Here is a 19750-nt window from a genome sequence, read left to right as displayed (position 1 = left end):
ACTATTTTCACCTTTTCTGGGTGGCTTCACTTTGTTTCCTTACCTCGCCTGATTTTTTTTCTCCCTGGCTCGAACCACCATATAACACACTGTATTTTTACACTATCGATTTTATTGTCTTTTATTCACTGTCGTGGTTAGTGTTGGCATACAGTAGGTGCTCAAGTCAATTCCTGTTAACTGAATGAATGCATGAACTTTCTCTTATAATTCCTATCTGCCCACCCCCATCCCCCATCACATGTAATCCTGGTGCAAATTGTTTTGTACTTTATTAACTTTCAGGGATCGAAAGTAAAAAGCCAGCATAGGAACTTCAATATGCTTTTAAAATACTTTGGATACTTATCGAGCGCCTACTAGATGCGCCGCCCTAGCGCAGAAGGCTGGAATGGGCTGAAAGGGGAAAACGAAACGTCACCCACAGTTTAGGTCTTCCTGGGCATCTGCGCGGGACACCCTGAAGCTAAGGTAAGGATGGTGCGTGCCAGCGTGCCAAACTGCATTTGGCTACGGCAAACCTGAGTCAGGGTGGCCGAGAGCTGACGCATGGCAGGCAATCGGCTTGCCTGAGGAGGGGGCTGCTCGAAACCGGGCGGGGGAGAAGGAGACCTGGTGAGCCAGGAGTGGACACGAGCGGCAGGGGTCTGGGGCTGAGGCCCACAAGTGAAAGAGGAGGTAACAGCTTAGCGAGAGGAGGGGACTAAGGGGGAGGGGCCAGCCTCTAGGGTCTGGCTTTGCAGAGACGGAGGCTGGGGACTTGGAGGAAGCAGGGGAGGGGGATCTTGAGCCAAGACCAAATTGTTAAGAGCCAGAAAGATGTTCAAAATCCTTAACCAGTAACCCACCCCTTATCTGGTGGAAATCATCCTCAAGAAAATAAAGTTGCTCACTGCGGCAGTGTGCAGCAAAGTACCTGGAAACATTCTAAATGACCAGCAAAAATGAGATGGTTGAGGGAATTATGGTGTATCTATCCGATGAAATATTCCACACCCTCTCTAAAGGGATATTTCTGATGATTTGGGAGGCGATATGCTAAAATATAATTTTATGTTTTAATATTCTATAAAACCGTATACCGAGGCCAAAATGTACAATTTTTACAAATACCTTTCCGAGAATGAGAATTGTAGGGGGTGGGCTTGTATAGATAATCGTATGGGCTCTAAGGAAGGGCTTATATATATAATTGTACGGTTTTTATTGTTTTTAAATATTAATATACAGTCTTCATGATAATTGCTAAGTCCTTTATAAAGACACAGAATACTGAAAGTACAAGAGAAACAATGAATAATATTGGTAGATTGTACCAATATTCAATACACTGGTTGTGATACTATGTTTTATTAATTTTACTAGTTTAAAAAATTGAGCTGTAACACTACTTAAAATTCACCTTTTTAAATATACAACTCATGGTTCTCAGTGTCTTTGGAATTGTGTACCCACCGCCGCTAATTGCAGACCTCACTCCTAAAAGAACCTGGTATCTATTAGCAGTCAATCTGCATTCCTCACTCCCCTTCCTTCCCCAACCATTAATCTACTTTCTGTCTCAGTGGATTTTCCTCCTCTGGATATTTCATATAAATGGAATCATACAGTATGTGGCCTTTTGTGTATCTGGCTTTTTTCACTTAGCATAATGTTTTTGAAGTTCAGCCATGTCATAGCATGAGTGAGTCCTTCATTCTTTTTTATTGCTGAATAATATTCCATTTTATGGATATGCCACATTTCATTTATCATGCATTATTGGTTGACAGGCATTTGGGTTGTTTCTACTTCTTGGCTTTCATGAATGATGCTGCTATGAACATTTGTATACCAGTTTTTATGTGACATGTATTCTCATTTTTCTTGGGTGTATACCTAGGAGTAGAAATGCTAGGTTATATGATAACAGTTTAACATTATAAACAGTTAATTTTCTATTTTTTTTTTAACGTTTATTTATTTTTGAGACAGAGAGAGACAGAGCATGAATGGGGGAGGGTCAGAGAGAGAGGGAGACACAGAATCTGAAACAGGCTCCAGGCTCTGAGCTGTCAGCACAGAGCCCGACGCGGGGCTCGAACTCACAGACCGTGAGATCATGACCTGAGCCGAAGTCGGACGCTTAACCGACCAAGCCACCCAGGCGCCCCTAAACAGTTAGTTTTCCAAAGCATCAACACCACTTTATAGTCCCACCAGCAATTTCAATTTCAATTTCAGTTTCTCCACATCCTCACCAACACTTATTGTCTTTTTGATCTTTTGATTGTCTTTTGATTATAGCCATCCTAGTGGGTGTGAAATGGTATCTCATTGTGGTTTTGATGTGCATTTCCTCAATGGTTCATGATATTTTGGGTTCTTACATGCCATTTGTATGCATTCTACTTTGAAGAATTGTCTATTTTAATGCTTTGCTCATTTTAAAATTGTTTTTTTTTTTAATTCTAGAGTTGTAAGATGTTTTTATATATTCTGGATACTAGATCCTTATCATGTATATGATTTGCAAATATTTTCTTACATTCTGTGGCTTGTCTTTTTGTTACTTGTTTTACAATGTCATTTGAAGATGAAAAGTGTTTTTTTTTTTAATGAGGTCCAGTTTATTTTTTCTTTTGTTGCTTGTTCTTTTGGTGTCATATGTAAGAAATCATTGCTTAAGCCAAGGTCATGAAGATTTATCCTTACGTTTTTTTACCTAAGAATTTTATAGTTTTACCTCTTAAATTTTAGATCTTTGGCTCATTTTAGTTTTTGTATATGGTGTGAGGTAGGGGTCCAACTTCATTTTTGTTTTTTTTGTTTTGTTTTGTTTTTTGGATATCCAGTTGTTCCAGCACCATTTGTCAAAAAGACTGTTCTTTCACCCATTGAATTGTGTTTGGTCAATTTGACCTTTGACAATTGTGGTGTTGACCTTTGTCAAAAATCAATTGACACTTGGGGTGCCTGGGTGGCTCAGATAGTTAAGCGCCCAACTCTTGATTTCGATTCAGGTCATGATCTCACAGTTCGTGGGTTTGAGCCCTGCGTCGGGCTCCGTGCTGACAGTGTGGAGCCTGTTTAGGATTCTGTCTCCCTCTCTCTCTGCCCCTCTCCTGCTCACTCTCTATCTCTCTTTCTCTCTCTCAAAATAAATAAATAAACATTTAAAAAAATTAAAAAAATCAATTGACAATAATGTACGGCTTTATTTCTGGACTCTAAATTCTGTTCCATTTATCTATACGCTATGGTTTCACAAAATGTTATTATTGGGGGAAACTGGGTAAAGGACACCTGGCATTTCTCTATATTATTTCTTACAACTGCTCATGAATCTACAGTTATCTCAATAACAATTTAGTTTTTAAAAAGCACAGGTTATTTTTAAGGTACATTCTTACCACCACCACCCCACCTGTACCCCTGAACTAAAAGACCTGTCTTATTCTAAGAATTTTTCTAGCCTTTGTCTGAGTTGCCTACTCTCACCCTCCAGGTGGCACCAACTCTCTCTTTTTACTTCTAGTTTTTCACAAGCAAGATCTGGAAAAGGCCCTGCCAGGGTCTTTTGACAAGTGCAAGGCCCCTTGCCAGACTCTGGCTGTTCACCAGAATGACTCAGGGGCTGTTTCAGGGCTCTGGCCTGCCCTGAAGTTCCCCTCAATTTAACAGGGAGATTCAGACCTGCTGCCTACCTTTGCCTTAGAGGCAGCTTCTAGCCTCATAAAATTAATTCTGGGGTGCCTGGGTGGCTCAGTCAGCTAAGCCTCTGACTCTTGATCTCAACTCATGACTTGAGTCCGTGAGATGGAGCCCTGTGTTGGGCTCTGTGCTGACAGCGCAGAGCCTGCTTGTGATTCTTTCTCTCCCTCTGTCTCTCTCTGCCCCTTCCCCACTCATGCATGCTTTCTCTCTCTCGCAATATAAATAAATAAAACTTTAAAAAAAGTTTATAAAATGAATTTCCAAAAGGAGCAGTCCACTATTTTTTCTCTTGTTACACCCACCTTTGAAAGCATTCATTCATTTATTCCATCAGCACTTACTGAGCACCCACTATTATATTATTCTTATAAACATAGCAAGTATTCTATACATGTAAGGTATTATTTTAATAAAGTTAGGCCTTTTTTCAGGATCAGATAATGACTGTAATTCCCCACACACTTTTGCAACCTGTAAAGGGCTACACTATAATAAGGTGCGATCATTATTGGGGCAGGAGGATCACAATATAAGTGCGGGCAGACCAGAAGACAGACACTTCATATACTTTATCCTTAACCCACCCAAGCAAAGCTCAAAGTAAACATCACTGTGCTCTTACAGTCACAAAGAATCCAAATCTCAGAGAAGTTATGTACATTGTCAAAGGACACACAGCTACTGAATGACAGAGCTGGCATTCACAGCTAGGTTCTCAGGTTGCCAAAGACTGATGCTTCTTCTCCTGAACTCCGAGCCATCAACTGAAAGGAAATCTCAGGGTGAAGCCACCATCAGGAAGGTTTGTACTCCACACATAGTTATTAAATGACCAGGGAAATTGGTCAGCCTCTTAGATATGCTTTTCTTACACCATTTCTTCCAAGTATCCTAACACAGTTCTATTTATAAGTGATTCCTGAATTTAGCAAGAGACATTTCCCAGATAATGTAATATATTTCTTTTTTTTCTGATTAGGAAGAAAAAGCATATATATTTGGGGGGAAGAAATCATAATACAGAAAAGTAAAATGAAAAGGAGAAAACTATTCCCTTTTTATTACATCTTTATTTACATTTGGTGCATACAAAGGAGTTTATGTAATGCATGTGTAAGTTTGGGGGCATGATAATGCAATGACCCTCCTGAACTCACCTCCCAAATGCAGATCTAGAACATCACCAATAACCAGAATCCCTCTACATTATCATGCCATACCTACCCCCCAGAAGTCACTAACACCCTGAATTTTTAGTGTATTGTTTCCTTGCCTTTTGAAAAAAAAAAATCATCTATGTATGCATGCTTAAAGAATGAACTTTGTAAGTTTTGTTTATTTTTGAGCTTTATAAAAATAGTATCACACCATAAGTAGTATTCCAGGACTTAATGTAGTCAGCATTATCGAAGATTTATCTTAAAATCATGTAACTGTAGTTTATCCTTTTCATGGCTTTATAATATTCCATTGTGAATATACCACAACATACTTATTTGTTTTCCCAATGCTGGGCATTTAATTTGTTTCCAGGTTTTTTTTTTTTTAATTAAAAAAAATTTTAATGTTTATTTATGTTTGAGAGAGAGACAGAGTGCGAGCAGGGGAGGGGCAGAGAGAGAAGGAGACACAGAATCTGAAGCAGGCTCCAGGCTCTGAGCTGTCAGCACAATGAGGGGCTCGAACTCAGGAACTGCGAGATCATGACCTGAGCTGAAGTCAGATGCTTAACTGACTGAGCCACCCAGGCTCTCCTCCAGGTTTTTTTTTTTTTTAAAGTGTTTATTTATTTTGAGAGAGAGAGAAAGAGAGTGAGAGTGAGTAAGCAGGAGCAGGGGAGGGCCAGAGAGAGAGAGAGAGAGAGAGAGAGGGAGGGAGAATTCCAAGCAGATGTCAGTGCAGAGCCTGATGTGGGGCTTGATCCCACAACACCTGAGATCATGACCTGAGCCAAAATCAAGGGTCAGACCAGATGCTTAACTGACTGAGCCACCCAGGCACCCCTCCGGGTTTTTTTTATTACCCAAAATTGCTGCTATGAACATTCTTGTGCCTGTTTTCTATGCATATATGTAGGAATGCCTCTTGCATATATATAAGGAGAGGAATTGCCTAGGATATTAAACCTTGCAAGATAATTTCCAATTGTTTCCCAAAGTTGTTGTACCAATTTATATAGTCACACCATGAATCCACATCCTCTCCAAGTCAGTATTGTTAAAATTAGTTTTTGCCTATCTAGTGGCTATAAATGGAATATGACTGAAGTCTAATTTGCTTTTCCCTGAGATTGAAAATCTTTTATCTGTTTATTGGACAATTATGAAACGTCTCTGAAATACCCATTCATGTCTTTTGTTGTTGTTTTTTGGTCGCCAATATGTAGGAGTTCTCTTTATCTTGTGAGCGCTAATCTTTGTCAATTACATTTATTACAGATAATCTCTCGGTTCTTGACATGTCTTTTCTTTTTTTTTTAAGTTTCTTTATTTTTTGAGAGAGAGAGAATGTGTGCAGTGGGGGGGGGGGCGGTGGGGAGACAGAATGGGAGAGAGAATTCCAAAAATGTTCTGTGCTCTCAATGTAGAGCCTTCACGGGGCTCAATCTCACGAACTGTGAGATCATGACCTGAGCCAAAACCAAGAGTCAGATGCTTAACCGACTGAGCCACCCAGGTGCCCCATGACTTATCTTTTCATTTGCTTTATGGTATGTTTTGATAAATAGAAGTGTGAATATTTAATGAATTGAATTATCAATATTTCCCTTTGTGGGTAGCATTTTTTGTCTTTTTAGAGAAATATTTCCCTTTCCCAAGGATGGAAAGATATTCTTCTATATCAAATATTGTTCCATAGGACTTTCTGCGATGATGGATATGTCCTTTATCTGTGATATCCAGGACAGTAGCCACTAACCACATGTGACTACTGAACACTTGAAATGTGGCTAGTGTGACCCAGAGACTAAATTTTACATTTTACTTAATGTTAATTTAAAAATAATTTGAGGGATGCCTGGGTGGCTTAGTCAGTTAAGCATTTGGCTCTCAAAATAAATAAATGAACAAAAAAAATAAAAATAATTTAATGTTTTTAAAGGTGTTCTTTATTTTATTTTATTATTTTTGAGAGAGAGAGAGAGAGAATGCGAGCAGGGAGGAGCAGAGAGACAGAAAGAGAAATCCCAAGCAGGCTCCACGCTGTCAGCACAAAGCCAGATGTAGGGCTTGAACTCACGAACTGTGAGATCATGACCTGAGCCGAAATCAAGAGTCCAACACTTAAACGACTGAGCCACCCAGGTGCCCTCCAAAATAAAAATAATTTAAAATAGCCACATGTGGTTAGTGCCTGATGTATTAAACAGTACAGTTTTATGTTTTCTTCTTTAGAAGAAATTTTGCTTTTCACGTTTACTTTCTGACTTCATCTGAAAATTTTGGGTATGGTGTGAGACAAGAAGCCAATTTCATTTTTTTCCAGTATGGATAATCAGCTGCCCCGGCACAATTGATTGAATAATCCTTTCTTTCCATACTGATCTGGACTGCCACTTTTGTCCTGTCTCAGTCTTTCACTTATATTCTATTTATCCAGTCATATATCAAAGCCCCATTTCCATGGGTGTGTTTCTAGGCTCCCTGTTCTCTATCCCTGTCAATCCGTCTATCCCTGTGTCTATTCCACAATGTCTTAGTTATCATAGTCTTAGAATAAGTCTTGATATCAATATCTGGTAGAACAAGGCTTTCCCTATTATCCTTTTTGGAGAATGCCTTGCCTCTTCTTGGCCTCTCCTCCTCCATAGAAATCCTCCAAATAAAGCTTATGCCATAAACAAACCAAACAAACCTGTGGGATTTTAATTAAAATTGCGTTAATCTGTAGGTCAATTTAAGTAATCTGAGGCACAGCTATCGATTTTATATATGTATGTAGCTTTTGGCTTTTTAAAAGTTGACCTGGGGTCCTTGCATTTTCCCCAAGGGATCCCACATCCTACTGGAGCCTGATGGGTGCCAGTTGCTGAGTGGTGGGTCACATGTGCACTTCCATGTAATCGTATCACAACCCTAGGTGGCAGGGGTGCTATTGTTGTCTCCGTTTTCCAAGTTAACTGAGCTTTACAGGATTTGATGACTTGCCAGAAGTCATCCAGGGAGCGCCCTTGAAGAGCCATGTCTCTGCGACTTCAAAACTCTAGCTTTAATGTACCAAAGTGTCTTTAAACCACCCCTTAGCTCAGACATTTACTTGTTTCCGGTTTTCCTCTATGTAAGTGATGTTGTGATGAACATCTTTGGTATTCATTTTGTCTCTGTTTCTCATTGTTTTCCTGGGCCACATGGGAGGTAGTCCCTTGTTAAAGGATATGGCGATACTGCCTTCCAGAAAGTTCACGTCAGTTCTACTTTCCCGGCTTGTTTTAGTGTCAACATTTACCAGCACTGCCCCTAGTGAACAACCAGGAAAAGAAACTGACATTTCTACTGCCACTTCTTTGGGTGGGACAGAGTACTAACTTACTCTCTTACGTTATCTCATTTGATCCTCACAATGATGTCAGGAGACTAAAGCTCAGAGAGGAACATTCATTTGCCCAGGATCATATAGCAAGCTAGAAATGCAAGCAGCCAGAGTGTTAACACTTCTTAGAATCTTCCAAAACATTACCCTTGTACTAGGAACAAAATCCAAACTCCCCCCTACGGCCTGTGAATCCCTAATGCCTTGCATACTTCCTCCCTCTCCCACCATGCTCCCTTCCAACCATACTGGTATTCTTTCTGTCCCTCCAGCTCTCCAGGATCCTGCCCACCCCAGGGCCTTTGCCCAACCATCTCCTCACATCTTTTACATGGCCGTTGCTCTTTCAGTCTGGTTTAGCTGAAAGGCCACCTCCTCAGAGAGGTGGCCCTGACCTCCATAGCTAAAGTACCACCCTCCTCTTTTCCTCGACCTTGTTTTATTTTCCTCACAGCAGTTTGTCATTGTCAGATCGATCATTGATTTGCTTGCTGTATTTGTCAGGATTCTCCAGAGAAACAGAAACAACAGGGTGTGTGCATGTGGAGAAAGAGAAATTGATTTACTGTAAGGAATTTTCTCACACAGTTATGGAAGTGGGAAGTTCTGACAATCTGCAGGGGGAGCTGACAATCTGAAGACTCAAGAGAGCCAATGATTTAGTTTCAGTTCGGGACCAGAGGTCTGAGAACCAGGAGAGCTGATTGCGTTGTTCCCAACCAAAGACTGGTAGCCTCAAGACTCAGGAAGTGCTGATGCCTTGATTCGAATACAAAGGCAGAAGAGAAGCTGATCCCTCAGTTTGAAGGCAATCAGGCAAGTGTAGTTCCCTCTTATTCAGCATTTTTGTTTTATTCAGGTCTTCAACTGATTGGATGAGGCCTACCCACATTGAGGAGGACAATCTGCTTTACTCGGTCTACTGATTTATTTAAAAAAAATTTTTTTTAACGTTTATTTAATTTTGAGACAGAGACAGAGTGTGAGTAGGGGAGGGGCACAGAGCGAAGGAGACACAGAATCTGAAGCAGGCTCCAGGCTCTGAGCTATCAGCACAGAGCACGATTCTTGGGCTTGAACTCACTGACTGCAAGATCATGACCTGAGCCGAAATTGGACAACTAACTGACTGAGCCACCCAGGCACACCTTGGTCTACTGATTTAAATATTAATCTCATTCCAAAACACCCTCACAGAAATACCCAGAAAAATATTTGACCAGATATCTGGGCACTCCATAACCCAGTCAAGTTGACACAGAATTAACCATCACACTTGTTTATTGTCATCTCTCCACCTTTAGCTGCTAAGGCAGCTCCTTGACTGCCCTGTCCCTGGCATCCGGCCCATAGTAAGAACTCGGCAACAGCAGTCGAATGAATGAATGGCAGAGCCTAGACTCCAGCCCTGGTCTGAGCAATTCCACATTTATTCTTTTTCTGTAGTAAATTACTTCACGTTGATCACTGATGGTTTCCTGAAAAGAAAATCATGATGTAACATCTCAAGTCAAATCAATGTCTGTGTGCAAGCACATGATATGTGTGTGTGTGTGTGTGTGTGTGTGTGTGTGTGTGTGTGTGTGTTTGTGTGTGATGACAGAGCCCCAGATTGGGAATCTGAGGGCACTACTCAGCTTCTTGGGGACCCTTGGTTCCCAAGCAACAAATTAACACCCGTACTGCTCTTCTCTGAGTGTGGGACCCTGAGCCAACTGCAAGCCCAGTAGACCTGTAGTAGAGCTTCAAGGTTACTGAGAGATGATTTCCTGTCACTGCGGGGTAGGAGGAGAAGCATCCACAGGAGGGGTGGAGTAGCTGAATACTTATTAGTGATTCATCAGCAGCTGGTGACAGTGCATAGAAAGGGTTAGAACATCTTCACCCATCAGACGGAAGAATAATGACCTTCCAGTATATCCAAAGGGAGTATCTGTGATAAGCTCCGAGGCCCAGCCTTCCCCCCCCACCCCCCCCCACCCCCGTGACTGCTTTATGTCAACAGTAACACCTGGGCCCAGTAAACATTGGATTGTGCCTGGGTCTGGGGATTCTGTAGTCAGAAGGCCCCCAGAACAAGTCTGTCTTTACTTAAACAGCTAAAATACACATGCATGATGTGGTGGAGTGCACACAAATTACACTTGTGTGAATAAAGCAGGAACACACTTCATGTGCAAGGACTTGGCTCCGGCACCCCCCTGGAGGATGTTTATGGTACAGTTTGTGAAGGACCTTTGACTCAGGAACCCCCAGGAAGTTCAGCCATAGGGGTGATTTTGTTGTCTCTTGCAAAAAATGTCATCGGGGACCTACTATGCATATGCATTGTGCTTTGCTTGGAAGAAACTTGACAAGACTTGGTGCATTGGGGAAGGAAGGGTAGGGAGCTGGATTGCCCAAGAGACAGATTGAACATGTATTTGCGACCCAGCCAAACAGGGGCACCAAGAGGAAAGAGAGAAGGAGAATCCTCGAAATAATTAAATCTTTAATATTTACCACCCAAAAAACACTCAAAATAGCCAGTCAAGGGGAATAAAATTAGAACATTGCTGGTTTACATTGTCTTGTTTTTTATTTTGCTTCAGAATTAGGCAAGCAAGCAAAACCTTTTGGTAAATGTGCAAGCTCGATAGCCACTCAGGCTGGATTCCAGTTCTAGTCCCACCAGAAGTGCCATAGGCATTTAAACATGACCAATTCCTTCCTATTTTAAAAAGGAAAAAAGGATAAAACCCTCCTGACTACTACCATCTTCCCTTTATCTCACCCTGTCTGGAAAGAACATAGACAAGCCATAAAAATTTTACAGACCACGACTTAAAAAGTTGTCCTTATTCTTCTTTGCCTTCAGGCTTGCTGCTGCCCAGCCCTGCCCACCCCACCCCCACCCTTCGAGTGAGTAGAGTCTGCTCTGCCCAAGGTCCCCACCTTTGTTATGTGATGACTGCGGGAGCTTTTGTTTCAGTTCTCTTGCTCAACCTTTCAGCTGCTTTGGAAACCAGACTCCCTTCTTGCAACTCACAGAATGAAATGGTATATTACTTATTTCTTGCTACGTAAAAATCACCCCAAAACTCAGCTGCCGAAAACAACACACGTTTAGTAAGATACCACCTCATGTGCTTTGGGGTGGCCACTATAGAAAAAACAAACAAACAAAAAACCCAAAACAAACAATCCCCCAGAAAAACCAGTGTTGGCACAGATGTGGAGGAATTGAAACGCTTAGGTACTGCTAGCTGGAATATAAAATGGTGCCATTGCTGTAGAAAACAGTATGGTGATTCCTCAAAAAAATTAAACAGAATTACCATATGATCCAGTAATTCTACTTCTGGGGATATATTCGAAAGAACAGAATATAGGATCTAAAAGAGATATTTGTACACAATGTTTATCGCAGCACTAGTCATAATAGCCAAAAGGTGGAAGCAATCCAAGTATCCATTGATGGATGAGTGGGTAGACAAAACGTGGTCTGTACGTACAATGGAATATGATTAAGCCTAAAAGAGGAAGGAAATGCTGACGCATGCTGCAGCAGGGATGAACCTTGAGGACATTATGCTAAGTGAAGTAAGCCAGTCACAAAAAGACAAATGCTGTATGATTCCTCTTCCATAAGTCATCTAAAGTAGTCAAAATTATCATAAGGACAGAAGGTAGAATGGTGGTTACCAGGGTCTGAGATGAAGGAGAAATGACGTTGTTCCGTGGATACAGAGCTTCAGTTTACAAAACGAAGAAGTTCTAGAGATCTGTCATACAACAATGTGAATATAGCCAATGCTACTGAACTGTATGCTTAAAAATGGTTAAGATGAAAAAAAATGATAAAAATAAAAATGGTTAAGATGATAAAGTCTATGTTAGGTGCTTTTATCACAATTATACATATATATCTTTATTATCTCATACTTTATATATATATATATATACATATGTATATATGTATGTATATTTTATATTATCTCACACTTTAAACATGTATAATATATACATATACTATACATATACCTTTACACCTTAATAAAGGTGTATGTATGATAGCTATATATAAATATATATATCATATATCATATATATATACACACACACACATTCATAGGGAGGAGATTAGACAAGGGCATGAGCGCCAGCAGGCAAGGATCCCTGGGGACTATCTTAGAAATCTTGGGGCGCCTGGGTGGCTCAGTCAGTTAAGCATCCAACTTCGGCTCAGGTCATGATCTCACAGTTTGTGAGTTTGAGCCCTGCGTAGGGCCCTGTGCTGACAGCTCAGAGCCTGGAGCCTGCTTCAGATTCTGTGTCTCCCTCTCTCTGTGCACCTCCTCTGCTCACACTCTGTCTCTCTCTCTCTCTCAAAAACAAACATTAAAATTTTTTTTTTTAATTTTTTTTTCAACGTTTATTTATTTTTGGGACAGAGAGAGACAGAGCATGAACGGGGGAGGGGCAGAGAGAGAGGGAGACACAGAATCGGAAACAGGCTCCAGGCTCTGAGCCATCAGCCCAGAGCCCGACGCGGGGCTGGAACTCACCGACCGCGAGATCATGACCTGGCTGAAGTCGGACGCCTAACCGACCGCGCCACCCAGGCGCCCCTAAAATTTTTTTTTAAGAATTAAAAACAGGGGCCCCTGGGTGGCGCAGTCGGTTAAGCGTCCGACTTCAGCCAGGTCACGATCTCGCGGTCCGTGAGTTCCAGCCCCGCGTCGGGCTCTGGGCTGATGGCTCAGAGCCTGGAGCCTGTTTCCGATTCTGTGTCTCCCTCTCTCTCTGCCCCTCCCCCGTTCATGCTCTGTCTCTCTCTGTCCCAAAAATAAATAAACGTTGAAAAAAAAAAAAAAGAATTAAAAACAAAAAAATAAATCTCATAGGCAGAGAAGGCATGTCCAATTAGAAATATGTTCCCTCCCATTTTTCAAGAAGTGCTTGACTGTCTTAGTCTATCTTTTGTTTTCCTACTTTCGGTAGAAACATACATTTAAGGTATCCTCTCCTTTCAGGGTGCCTGGCTGGCTCAGTCAGTAGGGCATGAGCTCTCGATCTTGCAGTTGTAGGTTTGAACCCAATGTTGGGTGTAGAGATTACTTAAAAATAAAATCTTAAAATAAAGAAGAAAACCTCTCCTTTCTTTTAACTCTACTAGAAGAAAAGCAGTAATGCAGTTGAGATGGTGTCATAGGCTGAATGTTTGTGTCCCCCCCCCCCCCAAATTCATATATGGGAACCTTAATCCCAAACGTGATGGTATTAAGAGGTTTAGATGAGGTCATGAGGCTGGGAGCCTCATGATGGGATTAGTGCCCTATAGGAAGAGGAAGAAAGATCTCTCCATGGATAAGAACCAAGGAAATGCCACGTGAGCACCCAGCAAGAAGGTGTGGCTATTTGCAGGCCAGGAAGCAGGCTTCCACTAGGAACTGAATCTGTCAGCACCTTCATCGTAGACTTCTCAGCCTCCAGAACTGTGAGAAATAAATGTCTACAGTGTAAGCCACCCAGTCTATGATATTTTGTTATAGCAGCTCAGGCTGACTAGGACAGATGGTGAATGACACCTGCCAGGCCTCACACCTCAGCTAATAGGGACAGCCATTTATGACTTATGGCACCTGGCTCTTGGCATACAGGAATTCAGGCCCAGAATGGCCCATATTCCATTTTTTTCCAGGGAAACTAGAATAGAGATTTCAAAAGAAATACTCTTATTTTGGGGCCATCTGGGTGGCTCAGTCGGGTTAGGTGTCTGACTCTTGATTTTAGCTCAGGTCATGATCTCATGTGAGATTGAGCCCAGCTCTGGGCTGACAGTGGAGCCTGCTTGGGATTCTCTCTCTCTCTCTCTCTCTCTCTCTCTCTCTCTCTCTCTCTCTCTCCCTCTCTCTCTCTCTCTCCCTCTCTCTCTCCACCCCTCCCACCCCTCAAAAGTAAATAAGTAAACTTAAAAAAAAGTTTAAGGGGCGCCTGGGTGGTTCAGTTGGTTAAGCATCCAACTCTTCATTTCAGCTCAGGTCATGATCTCCTGTTTTGTTAGTTCCAGCCCCGCATGTGGCTCTATGCAGACAGCGTGGAGCCTGCTTGGGATTCTCCTTCTCTCCCTCTCTCTGTGCCCCTCCCCTGCTCACACTCTCTCTCTGTCTCTAAAAATAAATAAAAATAAACCTCTTTAAGAAAGTATTGAAAAAAAAAGAAATACATAGTTGAAATTTTAGCAACTAATTCAAAATGTTTTAAAATATTGTGCAGGCCACGAAGACAGACCAAAAAAAACCACATATGCTCCAGCCCAATGATGCCTGTAGATATCACATTGCACCCCCTTCTCTTTTTCCTTGGCTTCTGTGGGGGAGGGGTCACACTGCCCTGGTTTCCCACTTAAATTTTCAGCTGCTGTTTTGCTAGATGCTTTCTTCTCACAACATCAGACATTGACGTTGCTTAAGGCTCTGCCCTACGTCTTCTCAAGTGAGAACTCAACATACTTCCGTGGGTTATCTCAGTTACCCCCAGACTCCATTTACTACTTATGTGGCGACCACTCCTAAATCCACATCTTCCACCCAAAACTGAGCTCCAGAACCAGGGCAACATAATAAGTGTCTTCTCAGTGCCATATTCCCTAATCCAGTCCATCCCCCTGTCTCCAGCCTAACCCATTGGCTGCCCCTTCTTCTTGGTTCCTCACCTGGTCAATGGCACCACCCCAGTTGCCTAACCCAGGAACCATCCTGACGTCTTCTTTCCCCTCATTTGTCACATCCAATCCATCTACATTCTTCCCTGTCTCTTTGGCAAATACATGCAGAGTTCCTTCTTATGGACCAGGCTGTGCGCTTGGCTTTGGGGGTCAGCAACAAACAGGATAGGAAAGATCTCTGCTCTCTCAAAGCCCACACTCTAGCTGAGGCAATAGTTTAAAACTTATTTCTTCAGCTTGAAAATTAATGTAAAATAGGACTTAACTGGCACATAATAAGTATGCTCAACAAATGCTTGTTGTTAGAGAAAGTTCTGGGCTGGGCTGAGGTAGAAAAGGTAGAGAGAGAGAATGGGACCTACATAGGAATGTTTCAGAAGCAGAATCGACATGGTCTGCTGTGGGTGGGTGAGGCAAGGGAAAGGGAGCAATCAGAGAGGATGTCCATGTCTGGCTTTCATTTTCCAATATCATTTTTGGAAAGGGGATTGTCTAGCACACCACCAGTGTAGGGGAGGGGTGGAAAACAAGGCTCCCAGCAGAGAGCTCCAATAGACTATTTCCTGCATGGTCACTTGAATCCACCCTGTCCCTCCCTCTCCTCTATCAGTCCTGGCCGCCTGCCTGTCTCCTTGACTTCTGCAGTAGCTTCCATCCTGTTTCACTGGGGCCAGCCCTCCTTCACTGTGCAGCTCAGGAGGCCTCGCCCACACAAACTTTCTCTAGTCACTCCCTGGCAAGCAAATAATTGCTTCATGTAAGAGTTCAATAGGTGTCTGTTAACTTATAGGTTTATAAGCTATTGGAGCCAAAAGGGGCCTTAACACCATCTACTTCAAATATTCAGTCAAGTAGTCTTTCTGCTTCCAGATTTCTCCTCCACTGCTCTGTCCTTATGAGGGGCAGTGTGGCATCGTGACAGAGGTAGGCCTTTGGAATCAAGTAGAACCTGCATTCAGTTCAGGTAAGTTACTTAAATTCTGGGGACTCTAGACATTTTCTTTGTGAAAGAAAGAATTTCCTTTGTAATTGGTATGTTAGGCCCCCAGGACCGCCCTCAGGTTCATGATTTGCTAGAAAGACTCACGCACCTCAGAAAAGCTGTTACACTTGTGGTTACAGTTTATTACAGCAAAAGAATAATGCTTAAAATCAGCAAAGGAAAAAAGTGCATCAGGCAGAGTCCAGCAGAGACCAGATGTGTGGTTCTAGTTGTCCTCACCCAGGGGAGTCCTACAGATAGAGCTTGACTCTCCCAGGGATGATGTATGACAGTGCACACAAATGTTGCTAACCATCTGAGCCTTGGTGTCCAGGGTTTTTACTGAGGGTCAGTTGTGTAGGCGTGGAGCACCGGCATGACTGGCCACAGGTATGTAGTCTTCGCTACCACTCCCCCACCCCAGTCAGTCAGACTAAAATAGCATGGCCAAGGCCCCAGGCAAATGAAAACAGGCATTCATCCCAAGTCACATTGTTAGCATAAGCTATCTGGTGTGACCCAAGGCCCTGAGTATAGAAAGACGTCTTATCAGGCAGGATATTCCAAGGGTTTATAGGTTATCTCCCAGAGCCAACCAAAGGCCAGTCCTTTCTTTGGACTGCGCAGAGTTTGAGGACTCCAGTCCTGCTGATTTAATCCTTTACTGCATAGTTAGTTTAAAAAATTACCGTACAAGGGGCACCTGGGTAGCTCAGTCGGTTGAGCATCCAATTTTGGCTCAGGTCATGATCTCGCAGTTTGTGGGTTTGAGCCCTGCCTCAGGCTCTGTGCTGACAGCTGAGAGCCTGGAGCCTGCTTCGGATTCTGTGTCTTCCACTCTTTCTGCCCCTCTCCTGCTCGTGCTCTGTCTCTCTTTCTTGCTCAAAAATCAACAAACATTAAAAAAATAATAATAATAAATACTGTGTGTATCAGCCAGACTCCAGGCAGGAAAATCGAAACCACTGTAGTTATTTAAAACAGAATCAAAATGCCTGCATGGCGCAGTTAAGCGTCCAGCTTTCGCTCAGGTCACGATCTCGCAGTTCATTAGTTCAAGCCCCACGTCGGGCTCTGTGCTGACAGCTCAGAGCCCGGAGCCTGCTATAGATTCTGTGTCCCTCTCTCTCTGCCCCTCTCCTGCTCGCGCTCTGTCTCTCTCTGTCTCTGTCTCTCTCAAAAATAAACATTAAAAAAAAATAATAATAAATAAATAAATAAATAAAACAGAATTTAGTAGAAGGTGTTGGTTACATAGGTGATGGAGGAGGTGAGAAGCTAGGCAGGAGACAATGAGGGAACCCGGAAATCGGCAGCAACAACAGGAAGCCTCTCCTGCCCCTAGGACTAGAGGTGATACCAGAGCCCAAAGGCTGGGGTCATCTGTGGGAACTGATGGGTGGGGACATCTGGGGGACACTGGGACCACAGAGGGAGGGGCTATCCTGTAGGGAGCCAGAACTATAGAGGAAGAATCAGCTCCTATCCCACCCCCAAGCAGTGGGAGGTAGGGAGATATACCCTGGCTTCTCCCTTCCTCCCATCTGTTAATCTCCCACTTGCATCTCCTATTGGCTGAACCCAGCCATGAGCTTACTGATAAGGGAGCTTGGGAAATGTAGTTTTCACAAGGGTGGGGCTTTCCAGGAGATGATTCAGACACCGCTTACTTAGGGCCTGTTGTATTATGACACCGCCAGACATGTTCGCCCACACCACCTACATAGCCTGCCTGAGAACTGCCCTGCAAGGAGATATCACTGCTCCATTATACGGATGAGGACATTTAGGGACTCAGATGAAGAAAAATTAGTCTGTGGGGGGGGGGGTGTAGAGAGGGAGCAATTGGAGTGGGAGAAAGGAGGCAGGACTGCAGGCTTTATCCCATCATCAATGCACAAAGTTTTTCCAAAAACCTTCCAAGTCAGGAAGTATCCCCTGTAGCCAGAGCTGACAGAAGTGGGAAGAGTGAGGTATTAGTTCAACACCTTCTTTTTAATTTTTTTTTCTTAACTTTTATTTATTTTTGAGACAGAGAGAGACAGAGCATGAATAGGGAAGGGTCAGAGAGAGAGGGAGACACAGAATCTGAAACAGGCTCCAGGCTCTGAGCTGTCAGCACAGAGCACGACGCCGGGCTGGAACTCACAGACCACGAGATCGTGACCTGAGCTGAAGTCAGACGCTCAACTGACTGGGCCACTCAGGCACCCCAGCACCTTCTTTATTAATTTAACCCAGTAAGGAATTTCCTTCCTCAGTCAAATTGCCTGACCCGGGTCTCCCCGGTGAAGACCTGGGTTCATGCACAGCAGAAATTGTTTGCACTGAATCTCTTCTGTCTTTCTTGTTCTCTCTCACGGCTGCAAAGATGACTCGTGGCTACAGGTTTTGTTTCTCCTCTCAAAGACTTACTCGCTTCTGTTGGTTCCTGTCACTCTCAACGCTGCTGATAGGTGAGCTCGGCCTGGGGCTTGCTAGTACACAGGCAGCTGATTACACAGGCTCAGAATCCAGAGGCCAAGTAGCTCCCGCAAATGGTTTGAAACAAACCCTTGATGATGCCAACTTCACACGTTTGTCCAGGTCTCAGGATCAGAAAGCCCTCTCGTGCACATCCCCCACATTTGGCTCAGCACGCTGGCCGACTTTCCTGTGCTCCCGGATAAGACGTGGAGATAAAAACCTTATCTCCTTCCTCCAAGCCCTTTGTTCGAAGATTCTGGCTAATTATAGTTAATTTTCTCAGGTGCGACAATGGTTTGGTGCTTATGTAGAAGAATCGGACTTACCTCCAAATCTTTGAGGAAAACACATGTACACGTGTGCACACACACAGTGAATATGGCAACTTATTTTTTTTAATGTTTGTTTTATTTTTGAGAGAGACAGAATATGAATGGGGGGGAGGGGCAGAGAGAGAGGGAGACACAGAATCTGGAGCAGGCTCCCGGCTCCAAGCTGTCAGCACAGAGCCCCCACGTGGGGCTCGAACTCACAAACCGTGAGATCATAACCTGAGCTGAAGTCAGGTGCTCGAAAGACTGAGCCACCCAGGCGCCCCTAAATATGGCAACGTATTAATTGTTGGATCTTTTAACTCTTCTGTATATTTGACCTTTTTGTAATACAAATTTTAGCAGCAAAATAATCCCTACTTCCTCTCCTTCAAAAATTTTTTTACATATTTATTTGTAACTGTAAAGTTAATTATTTTTTTACTCTCAGATAACCAATCATCATTTCTTAACCGACTGAGCCACCCAGGTGCCCCAACCAATCATTTCTAATCTCCTTGAGTTGAATTGCGTCATCACTTTGAATTTATTTAATTGCATCCAAGAGGGCAAAAAAAAGAGGAAAAATAAATATTTAAACTTAGGTTTGGAGGCAGTATAGAGTAGGATTTGGTTTGGTGGTTTTTGTTTTGTTTTTTAAACTTTTTTCTTAAGTTTATTATTTATTTTGAGACAGAGAGAAAGAGAGAGAATGACCAGGGGAACGGCAAAGAGAGAGGGAAACAGAGGATCCGAAGTGGGCTCTGTGCTGACAACAGAGAACCTGATGCGGGGCTTGAACTCACAAACTATGAGATCACAACCTGAGCTACAGTCGGATGCTTAACTGACTGAGCCACCCAGGTGCCCCCTGGTTTGGCTTGTCTTGTCTTGTCTTGTCTTGATTTGGTTTGGGTTTTAAAGACATGAATGGCTTCAGGGTTAGGTAGACCTGCCCCATTCTCTCTCTCCCTCTCTCTCTCTCTCTCAAAGAATAACCAGTGCTGTGGAAACGGGGAAGATAGGATGGGTGTGTGTCTACCGGGGGCCTAGGGA

At 42.9% G+C, this 19750-nt stretch overlaps 1 protein-coding gene across 2 annotated transcripts in view; it reads left to right on the top strand.

Moving 5' to 3' along the window:
* Positions 1-359: 359 nt before the first annotated feature.
* LOC122487570 (CCHC-type zinc finger nucleic acid binding protein) overlaps positions 360-19750 on the top strand; it is a 72147-nt gene continuing 52756 nt past the window's right edge. The window contains exon 1 of one of the 2 annotated variants that reach the window (XM_043588255.1): positions 360-471. The gene's annotated coding sequence lies outside the window, so the exon portion shown is untranslated. The remainder of the gene's footprint in view (positions 472-19750) is intronic. The other variant, XM_043588258.1, reaches the window with a different exon arrangement.

Source organism: Prionailurus bengalensis, chromosome A2, assembly GCF_016509475.1.
Source record: "Prionailurus bengalensis isolate Pbe53 chromosome A2, Fcat_Pben_1.1_paternal_pri, whole genome shotgun sequence".
Classification (NCBI taxonomy): domain Eukaryota; kingdom Metazoa; phylum Chordata; class Mammalia; order Carnivora; family Felidae; genus Prionailurus; species Prionailurus bengalensis.
This window is presented reverse-complemented; position numbering and strand designations above follow the sequence as displayed.